The following is a 14,498-nucleotide window of genomic DNA, read 5'->3' on the forward strand; positions in this document are numbered from 1 at the left end:
AAATAAATTCCCCTAATGGACCCTCTAGTTCCTTTGCTGATTATTTTATATCTGTGACGTAAAAAAAACCCATTTAGTTATTTTCCCAATTATCTTAAATCTATGATCTTTGTTTACCAACCCACTTGCCAGGAGAAACAATTTCACCCTACTTGCTTAATCAAATTTTGTACACCTCAGTTAAGTCTCCCCTTATCTTCTCTAAGGAGAACAATTCCATTTTCTCCCATCTCTGTACATAACTGCAACTCTCTCATTCCTGGTATCATCCTGGTAAACCGCCTCTGTATCGTTTTCAAGGCCTTGACATCTTGCCTAAATTCTGGTATGCAAAATTGTACATGATGTTCCAGTTGAGGTCGAACCAGTGGGCAGAATCTCCAGCGGGCGGGGAGCCGATCCCCGCCGGAGAAGCGGGCACCACTGCCATTTTACGTGTTTGCGCCAATTAAGGCCCACCCAGCATGACATCTGCCGGGAAGCACAATGAGCTACCTATGCAGGCGGGGTGGGGGGTGGGGAGTGGGGGGGATTCCCCAAAAGCGAGTGTGCGCTCTTTCACGTATGCGCATAAAATAGCGCACATCTCCCTGAGGCTAAGTGTTGCCTCAGGGAGATCGCTGACACTTTTAAAAACATTAAAAATAGAAAAACAAATCCTTAACATGTCCCCCTCATGTGACAATGTCACCAGATGGGACATGTTCATAACTTAGACTAAAACTTTATTAAACTGTTTAAATCCGTACATGAAATCTCATCCTGCTGGTGGATGAGGTTTCATGTTTTTTCTAATGCCTGCCGGGGCTCCTGGCCTGCCTGCCAACCTTAAGGTTGGACGGGCAGGTCCTTTAATTGTTTAAATGATCCTGTCAATGGCCTCAATTGGCCATTGACATTTCGGCGGGCCCGCAGCTAATTTTGCTGCAGGCCTGCCTTCTTGAAAATTTAAATGGGGCGGGATGACATCAGGGATTCCTCCCGACATCATCCCGCATCATTTTACACGCCCCACCCCCTGCTTGCCAACAGCAAAATTCAGCCCTGTGACTTGTATAAGTTTAGCCTGATTTCCTTGTTTGTGTATTCATTGCTTCTATTTCCAAAGACAAGCATATTTTTCTTAGCTTCCTTATCAACTTTCCTTTTCACCTTCAAAGATCTGTGAATCTGCACCCTTTCGTCCCTCTGCTTTTGCACCCCCTCAAATAGTACCATTTAGATTGTACTCCCTTTCCATGTTATTCCTCACAAAGTGCATTACTTCACATTTATTGCATCTACCATGAGTCTGCCCATTTCACCAGTTTATTTAAATTCTTCCGAAGTCTGTGCTGTCATACTCACTATCTACTACCTTGTCAAGTTTTGTATCATCTGAAAACTTCAAAATTGTATTCCCTAATAGCCATGTACAAATCATTTTTATGTTACCAGGAAAGTAATGGTCCAATCCTTATCCCGGGAACAGTGGTGAGGGGGAACACTGCATACTTCTCTCCAGTCAGAAAAAATCATCTGTTCACTACATCGTTGGTGCAGGTGCCAGCTGTGATTTAGTTAGTAGCGCTCATGCCTCTAATCCAGAAGGCTGTGAGTTGAGCAGAAATGTCAAGACTGACACTCCAATGCAGTACTGAGGGAGTGTTTTGTGGATGAGGTATGAAACTAAGGCCCCCATCTGCCTGCTTTTGTGGATTTAAAAGATCCCATGGCACTATTATGAAGAAGAGCAGGGGCATTATCCCCAGTGTCGTGGCCAATACTTATCCCTCAATCAATATTAAAACATAAAACATCAGCTAATCACAGTAGGACAATTAGGGATGAGCAATAAAATGCTGGCCTAGCCAACGATGCCCACATCCTGTGAATGAATAAATAAAAAAATCTCAATCAGGTTAGTCAGACATAATTTGTCATTTCACAAATATGTGCTGGCTATCCCAAATTAACTGATGCTTTTCCAAGTGAGAATTAATTTTGTCCTTGACATGCTTGAATGGGTACATTCAATAATATATATTTTTTAATTTCTCATTTATATTTGAAAAAGTATGGCACTATTATAATACTCCACAGATGGTATTCTAATTTGAATGAAATAGAACTGCAGCTACTGAAGAATTGTTGGATTTTCATACCGAGACCTTTAAAGGATCAGGACATTTTTAATGGCAAAATATGTTTTCTATCCCTCCACCCTTCAACCCGGCCTTCTCCAGCCAATCCCACCATATGGGAACAGTGGTATAGTGGTTATAAGAGTTCTGTACTAATAGGCTCAAATCCCACCATGACAATTGGGAAATTTAAATAACATTGAACTAAATAAATCTGGAATGAAAACAGAGGGCAGCTTTTTCCCGTCAGCTAGCAGTGGCAGGGCCTGCTTGCCAATGCATAAAATGACGCATGGCGACATCGGGTGTGCGTCCCGACGTCACTGTGTGTCATTTAGATTGTCAGTGGCTGCGTGCCCGCCGACCTGTCAAAGGCCTATTAATGCCATTTAAAACCTAATTAAAACAATTAAATGAGCTGCCCATCCAACCTTAAAGTTGGCGGGCAGGCAAAGAGCCCAGGCAGCTTTTGCACTTTTCATGAAACCTCATCCAGGGCGGGATGAGGTTTCATGAAATGTTTTAAAATTCAGTAAAAATTATTTTAAAAATTCATTGACATGTCCCAGCTCATGTGACACTGTCACATGAGGGGATCTGTTTTAAAATTTTAAAACCTTAAACTGATCTCCGTGCCTCAGTGAGATCTCTGCGTGAAAGAGCACAGGGAACTACTCAGGGAATGCCCCCTGCCCGCACAGGGAGCACTCAGCTCCTTAATTGGCCCACCCATGTAAAATGGTGGCGTGTCTTGCCCAAATGGGGTTAAATGCTGCCTAGAATGTAGCATCAATAACATTTTTTAAAATTTGATCATGGGATGTGAGTGTTACTGGTTAGGCCAGCATTTATTGCCCTTGCTCAGAGGGTAGTTAAGAGTCAACCACATTGTTGTGGGTCTGGAATCACATGCAGAGCAGACCAGGTAAGGATAGCAAATTTCCTTCTGTAAGGAACATTAGTGAACCAGGTGGGGTTTTACAACCATTGGCAATGGTTCCGTTGTCATCATCAGACTTTTAATGCCAGTTTTTTATTGAACTCAAATGTCACCATCTGCTGGGGTGGGAATTGAACCTGGGTCCCCAGGGCAATACCCCAGGTCTCTGGGATATTAGTCCAGTGATAATGTGACAATGCCACTATGCCACCACCACCTTCCCCTTGACCAATTAACTATTGGATTGTCATAAAAACCTGTCTATGTCGCTTACACCCTGTTAGAAGGAATTTTGCCATTATCGTCATTTCTTCTCTGTTAGTGGGTCAAAAACCTGCAACTCCCTGCCTCCCAGCCTTTCGGTGACTGCAGCTGTTCAAGCAAGTGGTTTGCCACCATCTTCTGAAGGGTGTTTAAGGATGGGCAATAAATGCTGGCCATTGCCACTGATGCTTACAACTCATGAACAATTGTTCTGTAAGTGACTCCAGACCCAGAGCAATGTGGTTGATGCCCTCTGAAGTGTCCTAGAAGGCCACCTAGTTGTTAAAAAGGCAGCTTACCACCACTTTCAGAGGGCATTTAGGGTGGGCAATTAAGTGACACATGCTGTGAATAAATAAAAAAACCCTTCAGATACAAGTCACGTGAAGATAAGAAACACCCTCTTCACACTCCTGAGTACAAATGTAATTGTCTCTGCAATGGGAGAACCTTCATCTCAAGGTTGATGCTGTCAATAAGGCAGCAAAATAGGCTAATATTGATGGCGAGCTGAAGATACTTTAGGCAGGTTAGAGAGGCTGCAGGGGATTGGAAGGTGCTAGTCCATATACAAATAAAAAAACGGGTAATCAGCATCAATCAAAAAATGTCACTTTTTTCAAGCAGGAAATGAGGTGAAACTCTTTAATAACATTAAGGGAAGCAGGTTACTAGTAATTGGCAAATTGCTAAAATGTATTTGTATCCTTAGAGTGAAAGAACCCTTAGGATCTAACAACCAGTCAAAAGTTAGATTTGGTTTTGAAATAAAATCTGAGGGTAGAAATGAGAAAACTCTTTAGAAGCATAAATGTTGGCTTCAAGGGAAGATTGAGTGGCAAGCAGAACTAAATAAAACAACAGAAGAAAAAGGCAATTATTTACAGGCTATATTAAAGGGCATGAAATAAGGCAAAGTATATCATAATGAGAAAAAAATAGAAGGGAAAACTATCAAGACAAAAACTGCAGGCCATAAATGGCAGTTCAAGTTACTTGTGTGACGAATACCCAGCTCATGATTCATGTTAATATTTTAGAGGTAATGTTTAGTTCTGGGAAGATTGTTGTTGTGAAGATAAGGTATCTAAAATGCTGGGCTTCTGAGATTGCCAGAACACGTAAAAGAAAATGGGAGTTCAGAAGGTTACCCATGTTCGTTTAATAGAGTCAGAATAGAACTGATGGAGCCATAAAACAGTAGGTGGGCTTACTTAGAATTGGAGATGTGAAGCCTACACTGCTTGCAAAGGAGTGCAGTCCAGGGTTTGTGGGGTTAGAGTTAAATTAGCTTTAAAACATTCAGTGAACCCTGAAAGGCTATGTCATCATGGAGATGGGTTGAGTTTAAGAAGATTCTCTGGTTTCAATTCATCTGTGTGTTTGTTGGGAGAGGGGGGTTAATTGCAGTTTGGACTTTGTGTTATTTGCAGCTCACAGAGAAGCCCTAGGAACCAATAGCAGGCTCCAGGCAGTGAGGGCTCAATGAAGTCCTAGGAGCCATTTATAGCTGGGTGAACATACAAACAAGGAGCAGAAGTAAGCCATTCGGCCCATCAAGCCTGCACTGCCATGTAATAAGATCATGGCTGATCCGATAGTAACCTCAAATCTACATCCCACTTACCCCCGATAACCTATCATCCCCTTGCTTACCAAGAATCTATCCACCTCTCCCTTAAAAATTTGCAAAGACTCTACTTCCACTGCCTTTTTAGGAAGAGAGTTTTAAAGTCTCATGACACTCCAGGTGCTCTGCTATAGCTTCTTTAATAATTGCTTCTAACATTTTCCCTATGGCAGATGTTAAACTAACTGGCCTATAGTTTCCTGCTTTATGTCTCCCTCTCTTTTTGAATAATGGAGTTATAGCTGCTATCTTCCAATCCAATGGAATCTATGAAATTTCAGAAAAAATAAAATGAATGCATCAACAACTCACTAGCCACTTCTTCTGAGACCCTAGGATGAAGTCCATGGACCTGGGCACTGTCAGCCCACAGCTCCAACAGTTTACTCAGTACCACTTCTCTGGTAATTGTAATTTTCCTGAGTTCCTTCCTCCCTTCATTTCTTGATTTATAGCTGCTTCTGGGATGTTGCTTGTATCCTCTATAGTGAAGACTGGTGCAAAATACCTGTTTAATTCATCTGCCATTTCCCTGTTTTCCATTCTAAATTCTCCAGGCTCACTCTCACTGCGTGAACCCATTTCTTTTTAAATATTTATAGAAACTCTTACTATCTATTTTTATATTGCTGGCTAGCTTTCTCTTGTACTCTAATTTTTCCCTTCTTATTAATCTTTTAGTCATCCTTTGCTATTCTTTACATTATGTCCAATCTTCTGACCTTCCACCTATCTTTGCACAATTATATGCTTTCTCTTTAAGTTTGATGTTATCTTTAGCCTTTCTACTTAACCATGCATGGTGCATCCATTCCTTGAACTTTTTCTTACTCTTTAGAATGTATCTATTCTCTGTATTCTGAAATATCCTCTTAAATGTTTGCCACTGCATTGCTATTGACCTATCCCTTAACCTAATTTGCCAATTCACTTTAACCAGCTCTGCTTTCATGCCCTTAGAATTACCCTTATTTAAGTTTTAAAACATAGTCTCAGACCCACTCCTCTCTCCCTCAAACTGAATGTAAAAGTCAATCATATCGTGGTCGCTGCTATCTAGGGGCACCTTCACTATGAGATCATTAATTAATCCCATCTTATTGTACAATACCAGGTCTAGGAGACTGGAGCTTGGACAGACCCAGGGACAGTTCTAGTATAGTGAAGTTAGGGGCCTGTGAAGGAGTTGGAAGTATGCCAGTAATTAGAGGTGGGAGTGCAGCTTTGCGAATTTCATGAAATGCAGTCTCAGAAGAAGAGATTGAACAATTGGGAGGTGAGCAACATTGAGGCAGACTGAGTTGGAAAGGCTCTTGAAGGAATTTAGAAATTAGATCTTTGAAACTACAGAGTTGAAATCCTTTGTGAAGGAGACAAAGCTTTAACAAGATGTTGTGACAATGGCTGACTTCTGGGTGGATGGCTGAGAAATCTGTGGGATCTGTCTTGATCATATCCGTCAATTAATGTGCAGTGTAGTGTGTTTGGCCACAGTTTGCTTATTACTTCATCTTTGCCTCATGTTAATTCTGAATGTTGGAGTGTAAGATAGATATTATAAATTGTTTTACTTTTTTGACTTTGTAGAGTAAAATTTATTTTGTTTGTTTAAAACCATAGGATTTTGTGGCTTTATTCTCTGAGTGGGTAACTGGGATTTCAAACTTTGTTTAATTAAACAAATTCTGGTCCTTAACTGGATCATAACATAAATTGGGAATAATTGCAGGATTTTGAATCCACAGACAAATACTGCTGCTGGGATTTGCTGGTGTTAAGGATGAAAAGACTTTCACGGTGAATTTTACTGTACTGATTGAAAAACAGAATGGCTTTATCAGTTGATGTGACTTTTCTGGGGAGGGAATATTTATCCCTGAGTGATTAACAAAGCTTAGGTTAATAGCATTAGGAAAAGCGTTGAAGTTACGGCTAAAAGCAGGAACTAAAAAAGAAGTAATGAATATTTTAGCACAGCATTTGTAATTAGTAGGAAAAGTTAATCCAGATAGAAATTCAGTTAAGTTGGCTAAAATTCAGTTGCAGATGAAGCAGCTTAAAATGGGAAAAAAAATTAAAAACTCAAACTCGAAAGGGAGGTAAAAGAGAAAGAAAGAGGAATGCAAAAGTTTAAAATTGAACTCCAGAGAGAGAATTTAGCAGGGGAAGAAAGGGATAAGGAAAGAGAGATTCAAAAAGGGAAAGAGGTCAGACATCATGAACTAGCTAAAGCAAAGCTTAAGTTATGGAGTCTAATAGTGCAGATTATGGGCAGAATTTTTAGGTCGGCATGCGGGCGCGTGCCCGACCCTCTTGAGCGTAAAATAGCGCATGATGATGTCAGGCGAGCGTCCTGATATCATTCCGCGCTTGCGCGATATTTCAGTCAGTGGGCGTGCTCGATAGCCGGAAAAGCGCCCACTGACAATTAAGGGGGCAACTAAGCCCATTAAAGTTCCAATTGGCTCCGATTTTTCATGGTCTGTCCAAGCTTACGGGCAAATCTACCAGACTTCACATTTTTGATGAAACCATATCCAAGGGCGGATTCTGTTATTAAATTTTTAAAAAATGTTTGGGCAGAATTTTCATCATCTATATGTTCGAGTGACTGATTTTGATGTGTGGACATTATTTTCTGGATTTTAAAATCTTTATTGAATTCTTTCAAATTCTTCATTCCACGCTCCCCTAGTACCCGCGCTTACATCAGTGCCTGCCCTCCTCCCGCCCCCACCCTGGCAACGCTGAGCATTTCAGCATGTGTTTCACGTTGGCTGGCTGTTAATTGGCCAACCAGCATGAAATCATGTTTGGGGGCCGATCTCGGTCAGTGGTGTGTTCCCCAGTCACTCCGCGGCCCTTCTGAACTAAAAATCCTGCCCTATGAGTCAAATTGTGCTCTCAGTCATGATTTGGCAAACAATCTTTATCTAATGGCTAAATTTAATGAAGATGCGGTTGAAAGAGATTTTACCTCATTTGAGAAAGCTATGTCAGAAAGTAAAGTTTGTGAGGGACTCATTGCTTCTAATTTTTTTCACTGTTGGGCTAGATAGAGATGTGAAGTATTTTTCAAGGATTTATATTTGAAGGAGAAGTCGCACCATTTTTGACCAAGGAAGAACGTAAAAAGATTGTTATCCTGAGAGATACCGTTTTGGTTCAGAGCTTATTGTTAGCAAAGGATTTAGATCTCCCTTCAGAAAGATGGCTGAATCAGAATGTATTAATATAGAGAATAACTGGGAAACATGTGCCTTTCCCATTTATACCTTTAAATTGTACACTGATGAAGGAGCCTTGTGTGGTTGGAATTGTTCCCAAATTACCTTTTAAAAATATTGATTTTTTTTATTGGAAAATGACAGAGTGGGTAATGTTGTTATTCCACAATCTGGGACAGTATAGCCCATTTTCGTGATAGGTCCTGTGAGTAAAAACTCCTCATTTATTTGTGTTCCAATTAAAAAAATAAACTGATGCGAGAAAAGATACCAATAGAATAATTCTAGTAATGGACAGTACAGAGATAGCAAAATTCTGCAGAATTTCTAAATCAAAATTCATCACAAAAAGCACTGAGACCTCAGACTGACCCTAAAGGGTTAATGACTGTCAACATTGAAGTAAATGATCCTGTCAGTGCTGAGATGTGCAAGAATTAACCATGCCTGTCAGTGTTGAGATACAGGATACAGCTGAAAAGATCTAGACAACTGGACTGAGTTCAAAAGAGCTGTTACAATCTAAAAATGATTGGAATAAAATAATTTGTGAGTTGCTTGGAAGACTCCAAATCTTAGAAATAAAATTCAAGGCCCAAAATGAGGAGGCTGTTGACATTGCTCAGAAGGAATTAAATAAAATTCAATCTGAATGGGATCAGGAGAAACTGAAAGATTACAATTGTTTAAAAATTAAACCAGCAAGAATATCAAACTTTCTGTTTGAGCATAAAAAGCATTTGAATAATATTCTTAAAGTGTCCAAAGAAGATTTTGGCCAAAGAAGGAATGAGTTGTTGCACAAAAAGAAGCATTTTGTACTTGTTATCTCAAAAAACAGAATTTAAAATGTTTGAGTTTGGAAAATAAACTTTAAAATGAAGATATGACTACAGCTAATGAAAAAGGATGACAATTCAACAATGGACTTAATTGAGACATTCTTAGTAGAATTTAAAGATGAGAAGCTACAGACATGGAGGACAAAGAGGGTCAAAAGCTAAAATTAGCACTGACTGTTTTAAAGTCTGAACTTGAAAATTCGCCTGTGCACAACGATGAGGAATCTTCTTTTGCAGATGGACATTTGGACTATAATTATGTTAAAGATAAAACTTTCAGAAAATATTGTAAGAAGTAATAATTTTCACCTTAAACTGGGTATGGAATTCAGCAGAATGCTGATGAACCCGTGAATTTCTTTGGACAATGGAGCAATGATTACTGTGTGCATTGTGTGTTCGGATAGTTTTAAGATATATAACATATTGTAAGGTGTTAAATTCTAAATGGTAAATGAAAAGACATCAAATTGGTGTTGTATTTTGATTTTTTTGACAGGGAGGTGTGACGAATATCAATTCATCGTTCATGTTAATAATTTAGCAGTAATGTTTAGTTCTGGCAAGATTATTGTTGTAACTTTCGGGTAACTAAAATGCTCGGATTTAGAGACAGGCAGAGTACCTTAAAGAAAATGGTAGTTCAGAAGATTAGCCATTTTTGTTTAATAGAGTCCGAATAGAAAAGATGGAGCTGTAAAACAGCAGGTTGCTTGTGGGCCAGCATGGACTCCATAGGCCAAATGGCCTCCTTCCATGCTGTAACTTTCTGTGTTACAATACAGGTGAGCTTTTTGTTTAATAACGTGCTTTAATCACCTACAAAACTCATATTTATCATCAGAAATATGAAAATATAATTTTACAAACCAATTGAAGGAGTTATCTTGCCTCCTCCACTTGGGCATCATCCTGAACCGCCCCACTACCTCCACCTCCCCACAGTGGATTCACATCCTATGCTCTTGGGTATAACCTACTCAAATTGGCGATGGAAGTTTTACTGTCAGTGTCTTTGCCTAGTCTGCTGTCTTCAGTTGAACCCTGCAGTTTTCTGCAAGAAGAATAATGTTTGTCAAATGAATGGACATTCATAGTAATCAGTTTAATCTTCAGCACATTGTGTAGGTCTTATGTGTGGCTTCAATGAATCTAAATGACTTCAACGAGCATAAATGACCTTGACATCTGAAATTCTAATAGTTGCCTGGAGTGGGTTGCTATTGTCATTTGTCTGTTTGAAAAATGATAATCTTTTCCACCTGCATCTTGTAGCTTTTCTTTATGTGACCTGCTCTAATACCTCCCAACAACCTTCATTAGCTCCCTTTGTGTTACAATTCCAGCAGGTTACTGGATAATTTCTGGCTCACTATGCACTTGCAATGCTACTCAAGCAAACATGCCTGTCTCCAACACATAATCTAAGGCTGTGATTTTCCAGTCCCACCCTCGGTGGGAAATGTCACGGGCAGGATGGAAAATTTGGAGAGGCAGGCAGAACTCCATTGACTTTTGATGAGAAAATCCCAGCCTTAACTGTTAGTTCAGTACTGGGGAGCGCTTGATTGTTAAAGGTTCTATCTGTCAGATGAGATATGAAACCAATGCCTGTTACAGTGAGTGTAAATGATCCCAAGGAATTACTTGAAGGAGAAAAGAATGTTGTCCTGACCAACATTCCTCCTTTGAACACCACTTTAGAAGGGTTGTAACTATAGCCTGCCTGACTTATGTCTCAAATCCCAGGTCACTGTCTCATAAATGCTGAATTTTTCCTCAAAAAGATTAGACTGTCCAACCCTTCAGTCTGGAGGTGATAAATCATTGGTTAAAGTTTCAGCTAACAGGTATGTGAAGGGCAGGCAAAAGTGGGTGATGTTGCAGAGATTGAAATAAGAAGGCTTGGTGACCAACAGAATAACAATGACTATTTTAAACATCATTTACATCATATAAAATGGTTTGGGATACCCTGAAAGACATGATTATGTGATTAAAGAATGCAAATTCTCTCTTCCCTTAAATAAACCTAAAATGAAACGGAATGCAGTGAAACGTTGAGGACTGAAGTTGCTGTTGTTTAAAATGAATAGAAAAAAAGGCATTTTTCAGTGCCCACATTAAAACACCATGCATAAGGATATAGAATCACTGACTTGTTATGGTGTAGAAGGAGGCCATCCGGCCCATGATGTAACGCTTTTGAGTACAAACCCGTTTCCATCTGTTTCAGATGAAGTTACATTGTTTCATAGTTTGCCATTGTGAGATTTGAACTCTTGATAATCTTTTAAATGAAAACAATTAAACCAAATCAACAAAATTGGGATAAATCAGGCACAGCCCCTAATTCAGGTCAGCTGTAAAACCAAGGACAAAAATTTAAAGGAACCTTACAAACTTTAAATCAAAATGTGATTAAAGAGGTCAACAAAACACCCCAGTCCCCGCCGAGCACAGAAGGCCTCGAGCATGTCAGCAGACACCGCGTGCTCCCTCTCCAGGGACACTTTTATGGGGATATTTGTAACTCTTTCGAGTATAAACCCATTTCCATTTGTTTCAGATGAAGTTACATTGTTTCATAGTTTGCCATTGTGAGATTTGAACTCTTGATCTTGGGGTTATAAACCCAGTACCATAACCACTTGGCTATTTAGGCCAAGTCCAGCCCATGATGTCTGCACTGGCTGTCTGAGCATTTTAATTTAGGGCCAAACTCCTGCCTTTTCCCCATAATCCTGCAGATTGTTTCTGTTTAAATAATCATCTGATGTCCTCTTGAATGCACCAATTGAACCTCAGCAGAAACAACATGATTCAAGCTTATGCCCTCAATCTCTCCCAGTGATCCTGTTACGCTGGTTATGTAGTCCAGTTAAGTTCATAAATCTTATTACTATAAACAGTGACCAAACAACATTTCAAGGCATGAATGAGTGACCTCCCCCTTCCTTCAGCCCCACAGCAATGTGGTTGACTCTTAACTGCCCTCTGAAACAGCCTAGCACACCACTCTGTTTTCAAGGGCAATTAGGGATGGGCAACAAATGCTGACCTAGCTAGTGATGCCCACATCCCATGGACAAATAAAAAAAAAAGATTGAATTCTGTATTTTTGGTAACCAAGATACAAAAGAGACATCAAGCACGGAAATATCACAAGACTGCTGTCATTTTCAGAGAGCTGAGTTAAGATGATATATTTGAGGTACTAGAAAAATATAAGTCCGGTATACAACTTATAATTAAACTGCAACAATTGAAGAGGGTGAATAGTGGTTTAAGCTATTAAAAGGTAAATTTAGGACTGATATTGAAAAATCTTTCCTACAAAGTGTAATCAACAGATAGGGCAGAACTGTCACCCACGCCGGCAGTGGGTGCGCTCGGGGGGTGTGAGCGGGCAATATGATGAGAAGTCCAAGAATCGGTTTCACCGTATCGTGAAACCAGTTCGTGATTGTCGGCTCAGCCTGTTGATGGTCGGCTACCTTCCCCACCATCAAACGTCGGGAACCTCATTGTAATTCATCTGCATTTCATTATAAGGCCATCCCTCTGGAATCACCCCCCCCTCAGTGGATTGGCCGTCCACGTCAGCATGACCACACGACGGTGCAGAGCACGTCTTGACAAGTGTGAAGTACAAAAGTCAGGACTTAACACCAGGGACTTGCTTACATCGTGGACATTTGAGGAGCACAAGATGCTGGAGCCTGACAGCAACAGCACACTTGAGGAATTTCCATGACATCCTGGATGGATTCTCATGGCCATGAAGTAGCGCACGGAAGGGGGAAAGTCACCATTGAGGGTCTGCTCACAACACATGGTGGTCAAGGAGGTGAGAGGAAAACATACCTTGCGGTGGGAGAAGGAGGTCTAGGTTCGACCATTTGAGGAAAAGTATCAGGGTGGGGAGTGGTTGGTGGGGTGGGGGGGAAATTAAAGTGTCAGGATGGGGTAAGGTTAGGAGGGGGCTAATGAAGATGTCAGGAAAGGGTGAGGTTTGGAGGGAGGAATGAAGGTGACGGGGGAGGTTGGGAAGGGGGAATGAAGGTGTCGGGGGAGGTTGGGAGGGGGGTAGGGAGTTTGGGGGATGGAGGGGGTAACAAAGAAGAAGACGGCAACGGGGGAGGTAGGTGTTGGGGGGGTTGGGAGGCGTAAGGAAAGGAGCTTGAATTGGGAATGCGCAGAGTGGGGGCAGTCTGGGGAGAAGGAGTGCGGAGATGGGAGGGAGTCTATGGGGGGGGAGGAATGACTGCGAAGAGGGGAGGGATTAAGGCTAGAGGAAGAAGTAAGGGTGTCTGAAGGAGTCAGAAAGGGGGGAGGACTAAGCGGGGGTGGAGTCCAGGAGCAGGTGGAAGACAAAGGGCAGGCAGGAATCAGGGGGGTAGAAGGAATTCCAAGGGGAGAAGGGGTCCAGAGCAAGAAAGGGGCCTGGGGTGCGGTGGGGAGATGTTGTCCAGATGAACATACAAGGGAGGGCTCTGATGAGTCCAAGACTGCTTCCTGGGGAGTGAACTGAAGGTGAGTGTGGAACAAGGGAATGGGGAGAATGACCGAGAGCAGGGTAAGGTTTTAGGGTGGGAGGGTGAGGGTTCAATGATAATGGTAGATGGGATGGAGAGGGTGATTGGTGGGGTTTTGGAGGCAGACACGGACCATGGGAGGAGGAGGTCGGGGAGGTGAATGTGGATGGGGGTGGGATTTTTGGGAAGGAAGGGAAAGTACACGTTCACCTGGACATCCCTGAAGTAAAAGGGCTGCGGCTGGTAGATCACGGAGGGGAGATGGAAGGTGATGCCAGGGTGGTCAACAGCGATGGGGTGAAAGGGAATGGGTGTCTGAGGAGGGGAACAGATGGAGGACCTTATGAAAAAGTGAATCAGAATAATGCTGTCTAAATCGAAAGTGGAAACGACAGTCATGGTGAGCGACATCAGGTGTTGCATGGGAGTGTGATCATTGGGTGGGTGGAGATGCAGGTCAGCTCAGATGGACAACTGTAAGTGAACCCCAGAATACCACATTGAAAATGTTCAGGACATTGAATTGAGTATGATACGTGAAGGATCCATGTACGTGGGAGAATGAATGCACGAGGCTCCGAAAGGCCCTGATAAGCACACACGTCTCCCTCCAGAATCACTCGTTAGCCAACCTCTATGGTGACAGGGGTTGAGGTTGAGGGGCTCACAGGCAAAGGGGATTTGGAGGGAACGGATAGCCTCTGATTTTCCTGAACGGATGATCCAGGGGTATCCAACTGCCATTCCTCTTCCCTTCAGGTGCCCAAGGGACCCAGCCTGACTCTTTGAGGGGGAGGAGCACCTGGAGGGATGTCAAGGTGCTCCATTTCCCTCTCACATTGGCACTGCAGGAACTCACCCATGGCTCCTGCAATGGAGTGCAGGTCTGCACACGTATCCTCATTCTGCTGGAGCAGGGTCTCCATGGCGTCTG

Source organism: Carcharodon carcharias, chromosome 1 (genome assembly GCF_017639515.1).
Source record: "Carcharodon carcharias isolate sCarCar2 chromosome 1, sCarCar2.pri, whole genome shotgun sequence".
NCBI lineage: Eukaryota > Metazoa > Chordata > Chondrichthyes > Lamniformes > Lamnidae > Carcharodon > Carcharodon carcharias.